This window comes from Schistocerca gregaria, chromosome 1 (genome assembly GCF_023897955.1).
Source record: "Schistocerca gregaria isolate iqSchGreg1 chromosome 1, iqSchGreg1.2, whole genome shotgun sequence".
NCBI lineage: Eukaryota > Metazoa > Arthropoda > Insecta > Orthoptera > Acrididae > Schistocerca > Schistocerca gregaria.
In genome coordinates, this window is record NC_064920.1 from 664,097,426 (window position 1) to 664,112,020 (window position 14,595).

The window sequence follows — 14,595 nt, forward strand, 5'->3', positions numbered from 1 at the left end:
GCTTTCTTTTTTCTTGAAAAGGTTTAACAACCAATTTCCTTCTTAACAATAAAGCGTTTATTGTTTCTTTTGTACCGCTTTACTCCGCTTTGGTCTCTTACTAAAGAGACCGACGAGACACGGAATAGGCCCCGTCCCCTTTGAAAGCAGTTAACAGAATCAAAGCAATGGTGGCGCATTCAACAGGAGGGGGAACAGCTGGGCGGCATCGTGGACGCAAGACTCCCCCCTTAGGTGAGGGCGAGGGAAAGGAAACACCTGCCCCTGATGCTTGCGCTGCCGAGGGGGCCCAACTCGGCCATAGGCTGCCAAGCCGCTCTTGCCTAAAACGAGGAGGCTGTGCCGGGATTCCGACGACTGCTTAAGCGCCATGAAATGAGTTGCGTGTTGGAGCAATGCTATTTCAATCTATTATCCAACCCGTTGTGTGCTGACGTGCGGTCATCTACGTACAGGAATTAAAGGCCGCACCCTCTAGAGCAAAACCGGAAAGAAGAGAATCAAAACGGTTGAGTTGTGGTGCTACAGAATGATGTTGAAAATTAGGTGGGTTGATAAGAAATGAGATTCTCCGCAGAAAACTTTTACAACAAGAACGGGCAGTATGACAGGAGGATGACATCAGAGGATAACTTCCATGGTGGTAGAGAGAGCCGTATACAAGAGAGGTTGGCACAGGAAAGGAATTTGTAGCGGGCCGCATCAAATCAGTCAAAAAGCGAATGTAAACAAATTCGCTCTTTAAGTACCGAATGTGTGAAAGTATTTCGAGATAACCTCAGATCCCATATCTACTTCCGGGACTAACTAAATACAGGTTTACAAACAGTCCGTTTACGAATAAATATTCGCCGACTTGTGGAGTCAGCGTTGTACAACGCCGATTTCCACTTAGCCGTTTTACCTCGCTTTCTACGAACGCCGAATGTTTCTCAAGAAAAATGAGACTTATGAAAGAACTAGTCGAAGAGCTAAATTAGTATATGGTTTCCGACTGTTAATACAGTTTTATAATAGGTTTTACTCGAGGAATAGTTGACAGAGAAAGTAACTGCCGGCCAATCTACGAAGCCAGTTTTACAGTTTCTTTTTTATTACTGTTTTCACACGAATGACGGGAGGGACCATTAATATTGCCAGTTGTTTGTACTCGGCACAGTTATAGTGTGCAAAGTGAGTATAACGCCCTAATAGTGCGTGTTGGAGTATCTGTTCAATGTGTAACGTAGTAAAGTCGATATTTGCTCGACATGACCGAGCGGTTCTAGACGCCACAGTCTGGAATCGCGCGACCGCTACGGTCGCAGTTTCGAATCCTGTCTCAGCCGTGAATGTGTGTGATGTCCTTAGGTTAGTTAGGTTTAAGTAGTTCTAAGTTCTAGGTGACTGATGACCTCAGAAGTGAAGTCCCATAGTGCTCAGAGCCATTTGGACCTTTTTTCCTTTTGCTCGACATCTACAGTTACCTACTGTGAGACAGCTTTTCTAAAACTCATTCCATAGGTAGAGGGTAAGAGAGCTGGTCATGGCGTACATGGAGCCCCGAGAGGCAATATTTGTCGCGTGAGATAAAACTTTGTTTTGTATCTCATTTTGTGAAGTGGCTCTAGTAACTGGATGGAAATGGATTCTGTCTGCTTCACTTTGAAAGCTCGTCAATGTCACGACATCACAGACATGTCAGATTTTTGTTCTATCATTTTACTAACAGCCGCTTCATATACAAGATCTCTTTGTTTGATCATTTATTTACTGCTTATCAGGCATCTGTACGCTGCTGTTGTTCACATGTCAACACACAAGAATTTGAATCCTGCCCGGACGCAGATGTAGTCTGTCATTAATTTCTCTGCATCACACGTACCTCTGATACAGAAAATTCAGCACCGAACAACATCCGTACTTTCACCCGAAACTGGGTTCTGAAATGACGTGTAACGCTGTCGTTTCGACACACCACTCGTTGTCAAGAGGATGGATTTAACGATTTCCAGTGAGATTGCCAGACGTCTAGGTAAATTAGTTGATTTAATGTTTAATGGTTGTTACAGCGGGACCCCAATGGATTCATTCTATTATTAAAGCATCCCGTCATCAGGCCACATGTGGCCCACCGGGACCATACGACCGCCGTGTCATCCTCAGATGAAGATGCGGATAGGAGGGGCGACTGGTCAGCACACCGCTCTCCCGGTCGTTATGATGGTTTTCTTTGACCGGAGCCGCTACTATTCGGTCGAGTAGCTTCTCAATTGACATCACGAGGCTGAGTGCATCCCGAAAAATGGCAACAGCGCATGGCGCCCCGTATGGTCACCCATCCAAGTGCCGGCCACGCCCGACAGCGCTTAACTTCGATGATCTGACGGGAACCGGTGTATCCACCGCGGCAAGGCCGTTGCCCATTCTACCATTAGGAGCCACTAAATTTGCAGTGACATTATACTCAATGTCGATAGTCTTAAAAATAAACAATAAAACTACATTCATCGACTCTTATGCATTTGGACTATCGTACCAATGCTTAATCATTTCCACTGTGAGCACTAAGGAAGTATCTGAGCGCTGGGACCTTACCCTTAAGTAGCACTGCTGGTAAATTTAATCATTTACTTTGCTTCTTGTACTTAATTTTGTGTGCTCAGACTGTTCGACAAACATCTTGTTAGTAAGGCATTCACTGGTCAAAGACTCCTAATACTCCCCTCTCCCCACACCCCATCTCTCTCTCTCTCTCTCTCTCTCTCTCTCTCTCTCTCTCTCTCTCTCTAACTCTCTCTTTTATCTCTCGCTCTCTCGCTGCAAAGAATTACTTATTGCACATCTAAACAGCAGACAACGCTACAGCGCTAAGCACGTAAAGCTGTATGTTGGAAGAGACAGCAAGGGCGAGTAACAAACATGTGTTAAAGGTAACTACCGGGTTTTTACAGAAATGCTCCTCGTTTCCCATGGGAAGATGGCTCCGTTGTTAACTACTCAAGACAGTACAACAAGGTTCCTTAAACTGTGTTCCGCGGTAAGCGCTCTCCGATAAACTATTAATAACACGGCTTTTTTCACCATTTTGACTATATTAGTTTTTTTAAAATTTTATTGTTGTTTCTATGTTATTAGTTATGATTTAAAATTGAAATAATCGCTCGATGAAACAAGTTTTATCATCTTTAAAATTTTATTAACCTTCAAAATAAACAAGGCGTTCCATCCAAGTACCAGCATTCTGGATTCTCGAAGTGTTCCAAAGGAGGATAATTTTGGAATCTGCTGCACTAAGATAATCACAGATCTTTCGATTATGTATCTTTTATCACATATAGCCGCTAGCAGACAGAATGAAAGTATGTGGGCTACAGTCTCATGTTGGATGTGGATACGGATTTTAAACGTGCCGTTTCTATTTTTGTGTGTGCATACAGAGATGTAATCTACAATGGCACAAGTTAGTGTGTATGTGTATGTGCTGTTACGTATAAATTACGGAAACCAGTGTCTTCAAAACATGTTCAATCGTTTCTGCCTATTTTACGATCGTTGTCGTTTGCTGCGATTTATTGCCAATACCAGAGCCATTTGAACCATTTGAACTGTGAAAGGCAAGGGTGTCCAACCCGCGATCCACGCGCCGCATACGGCTGAAAGCAAGTATCAAAGAGGCCCAAAAAGTAAGCATCTATCAGACGATCGGTTAAAACAATTTTTAAAAAAAATCTTTTTTACATTATCAAATTGTGTACTATGTCGTTCACGTAAAGTTATGTTGCAATAAATTGAATATTTTCGATATGAAACTACCGCCACACGATGCTGTTCTCTCATTGGTCCATCCCCTCCCGGTTTTGTTCTCTTTTAGCTAGAGTTGAGCGTATTATGTGCGGCCCAGAAATACTGGCCTCCTGCCAGTGTTACCCAGGTAAGCTACAAGATTGAAGAACCCTGTTTTAGAGACTGCTACAGAGCGCAGTAACGACAGGCTGCCTACATGGCACGCCGTGGCACGGCAATTTGGATCTGCGTGAAGATGGCGCGGCGTGGCGGGCTGGCGGCGTCGATACGGCGGGCGCGCTCTGTCTGCCGCCGGGGAATGTTTATCGAGCCGATGGGGGCGGCGGCGGCCGGATGCGGGCTTGCCGGCGGCGGCAGCAGCAGCAGCAGCGGCGGCGGCAGCGTGCTCTGCCCCGCTGCCCTGCCCTGCGCTACACACCGCCACGTTCCAGCACAGCCCGCCAGCTGTTAGTAAACACCGCGCAGCCTTCCCTTCCAGACACGCCGTACTGCCCTGCTTAAGGAAAAATGCAGTTCAGAACCACATGAGATGCGAGTTTTATTTCTCACTAGTTTCTGCCCACGACCTCGTACATCCATCTCGAACCCGCATGTATTTTGAAAAATTCTGAAGCGTATTATCGTTGAGAAAATCATATGTAAAAAGCTGATGGTAAAGCTGTCTAAAGGGCGCAACGGTAAAGAATCGATGTGTTTGTTAGTATAGTTACAGATGTCTGAATTATGAAATACAAAAATACTTGGAAAGAGGAAATGCCTAGTGTCGTATTAAAATAAATTACGAAAATTAAATAATTTCTTTGTATACAAAATTTAATGTTTTGCCCATAGGAGCAAAATAACTGAGTTAGTCACCCCAGAGAAAGCTACGTCGAGGCCAGCCGGAGTGGCTGAGCGGTTCTAGCCGTTACAGTCTGGAACCGCGCGACCGTTCGAATCCTGCCTCGGGCATGGATGTGTGTGATGTCCTTAGGTTAGTTAGGTCTAAGAAGTTCTAAGTCTAGGGGACTGATGACCGTAGCAGGTAAGTCCCATAATGCTCAGAGCCATGTGAGCCATTTTTTTACCAGAACATAGCAACGCACATTCTAAGAATTGTGCTCAATATTGCACCTCATGTCTGCTCTCATTTTAACGATGAATGATCACTGTGTTGTTAAAAAGAAATAGTTCAAATGGCTCTGAGCACTGGGACTTAACATCTGAGGTCATCAGTCCCCTAGAACTTATGACTACTTAAACATAACTAACCAAGGGACATTACACACATCAATGCCCGAGGCAGGATTCGAACCTGCGACGGTAGCAGTCGCGCGGCTCCGGACTGAAGCGCCTAGAACCGCTCGGTCACCGCGGTCGGCTGTGTTGTTACAGCAACTGAAATACGCTCGTTTGACAGGCTATACCACACACATGAAAGTGGCATCACATCCGAAGCTGGGCTCACACAAGCATACTCAAAAGTGAACTTGCTAATAAAAGAGGCATCCATTTCACAAGAGGAAGTTGGCTGTATCGAAAGACCCAAATCTTGGTGAAACAAAGGCACGGAAAGCAGCTCCGGAAGAATGGGGCAAAGAATGACCAACAGTGTTAGCGGGACACGAAAAACTTTAGCCTTATTACCCTCGATACAGAGGAACCAACGACGCCATGTTGTCACGTACCGAAGGTAACCAAATTGTGAACCACAGTCATTAAGGCAGAGAAACATAATATTGAGAAGTGTAGTAATAAAAGGCAGGAATGAACTGGTAGAATTCGTTTTAAAAAGTCTTCTACCAAGTCTTTAATCCGATAGAATTTCAAAATATATGGATTTCAGTATCTAATTGCAAAAGAAACTATGTACTAATTTTAAGGCAGTAACCACTGTAAGACAAATCACGCAATGTTTAAAATATCTCTTTTGTGTCTACAACAAAAGTCGTAACTAAGCAAATCAACAAATGCGGTATTACTCAACGTAATGGAGAATGTTAATAAAAACAATAATAACGACAACCAATGTGGCAGATTGTTATCATTCAAAACAATTGTTTTGGAGGTGGACTCCATTCCAACTGCATTAATAAAACTTCATTTCCTTAAAATAAAAATACATATCATCTTATCAGTCTCTAAGATTCATCCATCTGTTAATATTTATTGAGCACACATTAATGTATGTATGTGCTACTGCGTATTTCGCTATTCTTTATTTTTTTCGGTTCTACGTATTGCGCCTTTCTATAATTTGTCTTCGCAAATATAAAGGAATCACAAAGTGACGGTAAACTTAAAATGTTCTCACGGTGGCAGGAATCGAAGTCGTGACTTACACTTTACGAAGCACCTTTGCTACCTGGAGACCTCGGAGGCCGGTGTGGGTTGTAATGAAACGAACTGTTGACACAGATCAGAAGCGGATGAATAAGTGAATAGACCATGCCATTGTTCGAAGGACCCATTCCAGCATTAACCCTAAACGTTTTATGAAGACCACGCAATACACTTTAGGATGGCCTGCACTCCTTTCAAATAGGGCCATTTTCTAAGAAAAAGCTCCGCCTCACTCGGTGCACTTGCTAATCATGCAAACGGCAAAGATGCACCCTCATCTGAATGAAGAAGAGAACCCGTGCTTTCCCATTTCAGTGCGTGCTATTCGTAGGTGATTATGAATCTGAACGTTCCGGCTCAAAAGTTACGACGGGTATATAATGTTTGCAGATTCTGACCACCGTCTTACATTAAATCTCGAACTTTTAAGCTGTGTGTTTCGGGTGAACGTTTGTTGCTAATCCACTAGGTAACACTAAGGCCCACCCTCTCTGTACTCTGTTCCCCTACACCCTTCCCTCTCTCTTAGCTTCCGCGAAGTCGTGGATAATTGATGGCAGTTTTCACTCTCCTCTCGCTTTCACTCTCATCTTCATCCACAGCCATGCAGCATACGCCTTTGCATAAGAGTCGCACATCTGCGCCTTTACACATGAGACATATTGTCATAACGCCGTAAAAATTTGGAGGAAACCAACATGGAGACGTAATAAGTGTACCCGTGAGTCGAGACTCGTCGTATTTTCATTCTACCGCTTCCGTCTCTGAGCCCAGTTATTAACCAAGCCTTCTTACACAACATTTGCAAATCACAACATTCAAAGCTTCGTTTCCGCAGTAGGCAACACATGTTTAAACACACATTTAGGGTAAATCCCCAACTTTAAGATTCTGTACTACATTTAATTTACAAGCTGTCACGCAAGGTGTAACAAAACTGGATTGAGACTGCACGCACTGTTGAGATACTACTAGTCGTTGATTATTAGTGCACGACAGGTTTCAACCTTGCTCTCGTTACAGGTTTCGGTTTGTTCCATCGGCTCATTGCCAGCGGACAAGTGGTTTAATGCAGACGTGCTAAAATGGGGCTAACGCAAACACGTTTGCTCTGTTTTATCATGTGTTCTGTATGTTATCTTCTATTTTGAATGAACATGTAGCTAATCTCGTGTATTTCAGGAATGTGTTTAATAACCGTACTCAAACCGTAACTAGACACCAGAGAATAAATCGACTATTTAAAATTTCTGCATTAAGCTTACTACATGAGCCCCTATCTTAGTCTGTTACTCGCTCCTGTGAACGGGAACGCGTTTTGCAGATCTTGGTGTCACTCGCGTCCATCTAGGAAAAATAACAAGAAGATGGCTAAATAAGGAGAAAAGCGTAGTTGAAAAATAAAAAACCAAAACTGCAACCAAGACTGTTTTAACTAATACCGTTAAGCACTGGTTTTCTGCATGCCACATATGGATTGGAAGAATTTCTTTCTTAAGAGACCGCAGCTTAACTGGCTGCGTTTATACAGAAATTTAGTACAAATTACTGTAACTGAGTGTTTGTTTGATACTGTAGCACACAAATGTTTTCCCTGCTCATAAACTGTTCACTTTATTTAAAGACTTCTCTTAAAAAAATAGGTTCAAATGCCTCTAAGCACTATGGTACTTAACATCTGAGGTCATCAGTCCCCTAGGCTTAGAACTACTTAAACCTAACTAAACTAAGGACATCACGCAGACACCCATGCCCGAGGCAGGATTCGAACCTGCGACCGTAGCAGCAGCGAGGTTCCGGACTGAAGTGCCTGGAACCGCTCGGTCTCAACAGCCGGCTCCATTTATTCGAAGTTTTGGCTCCAAGTATGTGATATGCCCTTATAACCATAAATGTAGCTGCAGTTGCTTTGCAAATCACGACGGATCTCACAAAACTCGTTTTATCCCCACTATAAAACAGTCTAAGCACTTATCTACTGTGTTTATTAGCACAAATGCCCCAAATAAGAATTCACCGCCAAACTTACTGTTAAACCCCGTCTTTATTCTTTGCTTCCACACATTATCAATAACAGCCTAATCTGGCGCTGATTTTCTTCAAGATAATATAATCGCTGTCTGCCATTAAACTTTCTTGTACTATATTCTTCTCTTCTGTCTTACGTATCTCTTCTGTCAAGACTTCAGTTTATTATTTATTCTTACGGTCTTCTCTTCTTCTCTCTCGGAATGTACTCTTATCGGCTGAATATTTTAGAAACTTAATGTTGTGCCGAAAATTCATTGATTCATCATAGCGTGAAGCCGTTACATCGTCTCCAACAAACTCTTCGTTCCACTGACACTATCTCCAAAAACATCATTCTTCAATTTTTCGTGACAATATTCCATCAGTACCCCTCTCGACACTGTGCTGTCCAACCATTTCCGCAAAATACTTCTTCCTTCTACAAAATACACCACCTTCCTCCATTACCATTCTTCCATGTCCTAAGCTCCTTTCCCGACTTCAGCTGTCTTCGTTCTGTCTTTAACTAGAGGGAGATCCATTTGCACCTAGTTGAGCACAGTACTCTCTTTACATAAACTACAGACTTTACGTTGACATTACATAACAGTACCACAAGACATAACTATGTGTTCTGCCTTACGGCAGGTCTCGTCATGGGGGAAGCCTCGTCAGAGAGGTCCACCGCATGAGCGTCTAGGAAAGTGATTCCAGTTGTAGTTTCCCGTTGCCTTCCACTGATGGTGATGAAATGATAATGAGGACAACACAACACCCACTCCATGAGCGAAAAAAATCTCCGATCCAGCCGGGAATCGAACCTGGGCCCTTTGGCGTGACAGATCGCCGCGCGGGCTTTTTTTTAATCTCATTTTGTTCGTTATAGTTCGCTGCAATTGTTCGTGGCGGACGTCCCCTGACGCCAGTTGAAGTTCATTATGGAGCCATTCACTCAGTTTTTTTTTTTTTCATTACAGAGGGATGCTAACCCTCTGACCGAACACGCTGAGCTACCGTGCCGGCAACCACTCAGCTACCGGGGCGGACGCAACAAGACCTCAACAGATAATATTATACAAATTTAACCATAAGCATCGTTTTAAGATTTGTTTTTAAACGATCTTTAAAACATATATCACAACAACATTACATCCATAAACAATAAAAGAAAAAGATACTTTTCGAATCGATTTCACAAGGGGTCAAAATTTCCGTCTCAGCTCTCTTACGCTCCGCCAGTTAATGTTGTAAAGTGTGACAAAAAATAAGGAAACTGATACTACAAATTTATGTGCTGATTAACTACGTTCAGTAAGTTGATTTCAAAGCAGCGCTAATGAGTCCACGCAAATCTAAATTCGGCATTTAGACCTTTCGAAACATTTCCACTTTCGGTTTCGCGTGAGGGCGCGCTGGAGCTGCGCCGTTTTTTGCCATCCCTTGGTGTGCCTAAACACACCCGTAGTCAAGTGCTCCTCCACTGCTACTGAGCTCATCCAGCAAGCTAAGTGCACAGGTCAAGATCTCAACATAGTTGAGTACTGGCTCTATGAAAAAGTAACTCCTGTGTCATTACACAATCTCATTTCTTTTCTGTCACATCTTGTGGAATATATATGGTGTGATACCATGTTCAAAATTGCTCTTGGAGAATGATTTGTTGTCATCTACTCAATACTTCGAAGTAGATATATTGTATAATTTTAGGAAAAACTATGAATTAACATTATAGGTAAGATGAAAGGTATTCTTTTATGACTGTTCCACGTCATTCTCATGTTGGAAGATAGCACAGCTGACAGCTGCCGGCCATTGCAAATCGTTTCATTGTACAGGCTGTTTCAAAAACAGTCGTCCGATTTCACAAGACTGTACCTTCTAGTCTTGGGTCCGCAGCTCGTGGTCGTGCGGTAGCGTTCTCGCTTCCCGCGCCCGAGTTCCCAGGTTCGATTCCCGGCGGGGTCAGGGATTGTCTCTGCCTCGTGATGACTGGGTGTTGTGTGATGTCTTTAGGTTAGTTAGGTTTAAGTAGTTCTAAGTTCTAGGGGACTGATGACCATAGATGTTAAGTGCCATAGTGCTCAGAGCCATTTAAAAGTCTAGTCTTGGTGTGAACTGTGGCTTATTCGTCAAAACCTAAGAGAGTTGCAACTTGACGTTTCTCGTCGTTCAAAATGGTTCAAATGACTCTAAGCACTATGGGACTTAACATCTGAGGTCATCAGTCCCCTAGAACTTAGAAATACTTAAACCTGACTAACCTAATAACATCACCCACATCCATGCCCGAGGCAGGATTCGAACCTGCGACCGTAGCAGCAGCGCGGTTCCGGACTGAAGCGCCTAGAACCGCTCGGCCACAGTTTGCTGGCTTCTCGTCGTAGCCGGCAGAGTTCTCCCCGTTGCACCTATGTCGTATTTAATATCCAGAGTGCGGCCAGAAGAAAAAACGACAACAGAGCAACAAATCATTGTTTTGCGAGCTCCATTTCATCAGTGCAATTCAGTTATTACTGTGCAGCGTGATTTTCGTCGAGAGTACGATGCATTCGACGATGGCACCAACACACCAAAAACAGTGGTTGTTATGAAACAGGGAATCCACACGTCGCCTCCATGTCCTCGTTCAAGAAGTAGAACTCGCTCAACAGAGTTCTGCACATATTTCACGGAAGTCTACACGTCGTGTCGGCCGAGAGTTGGTCGTTCTTCACGCGTATTGCCTAGCGTGTTTTCTGGCGACGTTTGTGTTTCAGACAATACTGCATGTGTGTCCAGTGGAGAACACGTTGCATATTTTGGAAAAGTAGATGAAAACCTTGTTCGCAAATTTAAATGTAAAATGTACGGCAAGATTGTAAGCGCAATAGATTGACCTTGTAAAATTGAGACAGTTGTGCTTTACGCTATTTGGTTATAAAGCGTGTAACGGTATATGTACATACACTAGTGTGTTGACTGTTTTTACCTCTGCATCGAACTGTCTTGCCACAAACATGTCACAACGTGATATTTTCTGCAAAGCCGCAACAACACCTCTAATTGGATCATGTTTGTCAGTACACACTAACCGGTTTGCATCCACGTGTCCACGCCTCAATACCTGACCAGCTGCCAAGGAGAAGATAAGCATTAATGGCTTCCTCTTGCCTCATGTATTTGGGGCTACCAATCAGTCTAAAAACATACTAATATTAATAGCTATAATTATTAGGCTGCAGTTGAAGTAAATGCTGACGTAATGTTGTTCAGTACACTTTAATCAGACAACAACAGAAATATCTGCACGTATATCCGCTACACAATGTATATGAACTAAATAGATGCTCCATATACTCTACAGCATTTCAATAACACGAGATCCAACATGGCAACAAAATGGCGCGGGATTTTCGATATAATGAAACATACATGCAACTCAACCTTAAAGATTTGTTTGCATTGTGTTCAATCATCGCAAGAAATTTTCACCACATGGGGAAATGAAGTGCCGAAAACTAATGCAAACTTCAACAAAAGTATATCTAGACGTGAATAGCCCTCTGAAGATGAATCTGTCTGTTCGAAACTGTTAACGGTTCCATTTGTATAAATAAATAACTTATTAGTAGTGTCTGGTTGCTGTTGTCTTCTCTGGAAGAATCAGCCTTTATTTTGTAAAACAGCTATGGTCTCAAAATGTCATTTTTCGACAAAATAGCATCGGATGGTTCTTTTGAAAATAACAAATTTGTGATCCCATGAGTATTTTAAAATTTACCGAAAGCTTCTTCTATCTCATCTATACAGTACTGGCTAGATCGTTTGTGTTACCTTTTATTTTCTTTATGTGTTAAAATGTCAGTTCTTCACTTTTCGTCGTTCTTTTTTTTGTCTTCCGGCGTAACTTCATAGTTTAAATGTGAACCCCCGTCGGAGGTTCGAAGCCTCCCTCGGGCATGGGTGTGTGTGTTGCCCTTAGCGTACGTTAGTTTAAGTTAGATTAAGTAATGGGTAAGCCTAGGGACCGATGATCTCAGCTGTTTGGTCCCATAGGAACTTACCACCAAGGTCGATTCAGCGTCACAGTTCATGCAACCTCGTAGCGTGTTTTCCGTTTATGGTGTTCGTGCACGGTACCTTGTCTTTTTGCCTGCCCTTTGTACAGCTGTCTAGTGTGATGGTGCAAGCCAGAGAGCTAACAAGAAGTTATAGCGTGCCTGCCCGTGGGGCGCTGAAACATGTGATAAGTGATGCGACATGTGACACTGCCATCCCATCTCATTCTACCCAACCCCACCCTGTGATAAATAACGCCGCAGCTGATTTAGTCGCCTCAGCTGTTGCCACCCGTGGCCATGAAAAACGCCAGGTTCCAGCAGGCGGATTAAGTTTTTGCTGCTTCTGTAACGCTAGAACAGAAAGGCCAAAGACACGTCCTTGAATGAATACAGTCACTGCAGTGTTTGGGCAGCGAGGAAACGGTTGTCCTCGTACAATGAGTTGCGACATTAGTTGTGGAATTGCTCTGTGTAAGTTAGAGAGAGAACGTGCTAACTGTGCGCTTAAGGTGGAACTTCCGAAAGTTTTTACACTGGAAATACTGACCTTAGAGATAAAAACGCATGCTCCAATTGTGTGTTTGCCAGACGAAAAGTGAAGCGGTCTACTAGAAAAAAGAGTGATACTTTATACATTGCGCAATTGCATGAAACTGACGTTCCTCAAACCGTACGAGGTAGCGCATTACTGCACATACTACCTTGTTATTGTAGAGGAGTGTTACTCCATTGTCTGTTCGACCAACCTCATTAATACTTGACAAGATTTCTAGCATTTACTTCACATGCATTGCAAGGTCGTTCTGTTATCAACACGCGATGCAAAACCTTGGTCGTGATGACCTTGATGTCGCTGAGTCATTAAATCCTATCTTGGCTTCCTCCATTTTTATTTAGTACAATCGTATGTAGACGTTCACAAATATAGCTGAGTCGATCTGTACACTTCTTTTGCTGTCTCCTTTCACGGTCTTTTTCCTTCCGATCTTCACGATTAGGACGACGGACTTCAGTATACAAGCGATCTATAGTCGCAGTTATTCAAACGGCCTTCTCGTATACGTCACTCAGTCCTTGTATTTCCATAAGCTATGTATTTATCGTGCGTTTCAATTTTCCCTACACTCTTCTTGGAACTGCTAGAAGCCAACATGATGTACCCCTTAAAATCTATCAGACACACATTACAGTTGAAGCTCTAGCAACGTAAGGAGTATATATAATACCGAAAGATAAGTCCACTTATACTGCCTTGTTTACTATTTGACTGTTTACGGTTTTTCGTATTTTCACTTACAAAGATTTAATTTTCCTCGTAACTGAAATCTGTATTTTGAAAAACTGTAATTTCCGGTCAGATTGGGTACGTTACTTCCACACAGGATAAGAAATTTCTGTCTTCAGCTGTTACTCCTTTATTGTCGCTAGTTGTTCTACTTTTTTATTCATTTCAGCCTAGAAGGACCATCGCACTGTTTCTTTTTGTCTGTCCATAATGTAACGATGTAGTGCATTTTTTCGGGTACTGCACCTATAGTATTCGTACAATCATTCTTGCGGTTACTTTTTATTTTTATTACTTTTTTAAAAAATTTCTGATCTTTCACTACAAAGGTTAGTATGCGCATCACCTTGTACAGCGTCATTTAAGTTTTCAAAGCAATTTTGACTAGACTGAAGACGTAACTGAAATCTTCAGAAACCATTTTCTGTAAGCCTGTTCAGCACTTCAATACACACCAAGGCTGCAGTAGGTGTTCTGCCACAGAAAATCGCTATCCCAACTGCCAAATCTTGTGACGTATAAAGAACACAGCGCTGTGGGCAATGATTAGATCAATATGGAAAATATTCTATCAGGATGCACAACATAAATGCTTCTACGAGACATCACGTATCGTGTCCCAGTGTTTCAAACGCTTCTGGAAGTCGAATAGGTGAACGTTTAAACATCCATACGATGAAGACAATACACATTTATCTTTATTACAGTCAAGAATTATACTGTTTCTACAGATATATCTATCTGATATCTACCAAAACCTGTTCCATACCTTGTTCGAAGTTCGTATCGTACTCTGAAGGAAAGGAAAGTTCAGTCGATGTAAAAGCTAGTAACGATGGAGAAAGAGTTCTCACTCGGCGAGAATCCACAAGAAAACCTACAGTGCCCAACCATTGGGGAGTCGGTGGCAAGTGATTAGGAGAGAAACACGAAACCTAAAATTGGATGGCCAGGAGTGAGTTTAATTCCCTCTAGCTTTCGAATGGAAAGCAGTTTCTTAACCATACCACTTCCTCGCTCCGTAACGCAGACTAGGTTTGTGGTATGTGGCAGTACTATTCATACAATGAAGTGCTTCACGTTAGAACGTTCTATTTAACTTTCCTACTGTGTCAGATAGCATGATTCGCATGAATAACAAAGCTCTTCGTT

At 42.7% G+C, this 14,595-nt stretch overlaps 1 protein-coding gene and 1 pseudogene across 3 annotated transcripts in view; one reads left to right on the forward strand and one right to left on the reverse strand.

Moving 5' to 3' along the window:
• The window catches only part of LOC126362137 (solute carrier organic anion transporter family member 74D-like), a 348,252-nt gene that overhangs the window by 43,089 nt on the left and 290,568 nt on the right, over positions 1-14,595 (forward strand). The window lies entirely within an intron of this gene.
• Positions 2,286-2,403, reverse strand: LOC126287958 (5S ribosomal RNA; annotated as a pseudogene).